At 35.0% G+C, this 671-nt stretch overlaps 1 protein-coding gene across 1 annotated transcript in view; it reads right to left on the bottom strand.

Moving 5' to 3' along the window:
- Positions 1–671, bottom strand: part of LOC119586535 (glycosylphosphatidylinositol anchor attachment 1 protein-like) — a gene marked incomplete at its 5' end in the record, with an annotated part of 7,376 nt that overhangs the window by 5,998 nt on the left and 707 nt on the right.

The raw sequence follows: 671 nt of genomic DNA, 5'->3' as shown, positions 1-671 counted from the left end.
GAGGCCTAAAAACCCCCCCTCCCCCAGCCCCTTTTGGGCCCTCCCCATTTTGTTTTTTTCCCCCCCAAAAGGGGGTTCCCATTTTTTTAAAGGAAGTTTTTTTAAAAAAAATTTTTTTTTGGCCCCAAAAAAAAGGGTTTTTAAAACAAAACTTTGCTCCTGAAAATAAAAAGGGGAAAAAAAATTTAATAACCCCCCCCCCCCCCCTAACAAAGGGGTTTTCCAAAAAAATTTTTCTTTTCCCTTATGGGGGTTTGGGTAATAAAATTGGGGTTTTAAAAAATTTTAATTTGGCCCCAAACCCTTCTTTAAATAAAACACATAAAAATTTTAAAACATTTGAAACCCCTTTTTTAAGGAAAAAAGGAAAAGTCAAAAAAAAAAAAGGAGAAAAAATTTTGGGAAAGAAGAAAAGGGAGGGAGGAAAAAACAAGGAAGGCGGAAAACCCCCAAAAAAAAAAAAGGGGAAAACCCCCACGAAAAGAAAAAAAGAACAAAAAAGGGAAAAAAAAAGGAAGAAAAAAAATTGAAAAGGGAAGCAAAAGGGAAAAAGAAGGGGGGAAAGAAGAGAAAAACCAAGGAGGAAAAAAAAAAAAAAGAAGAAGAGAGAAAAGAAAGGGGAAAAAAGGAAAGAGGAAAGAAGAAAGAAGAGGGGAAAGAGAGGAAAAAGA

This window comes from Penaeus monodon, chromosome 21 (assembly GCF_015228065.2).
Source record: "Penaeus monodon isolate SGIC_2016 chromosome 21, NSTDA_Pmon_1, whole genome shotgun sequence".
NCBI classification, from domain to species: Eukaryota; Metazoa; Arthropoda; class Malacostraca; order Decapoda; family Penaeidae; genus Penaeus; species Penaeus monodon.
The sequence above is the reverse complement of the archived record's forward strand: the minus strand, read 5'-3'. Positions and strand labels throughout refer to the sequence as shown.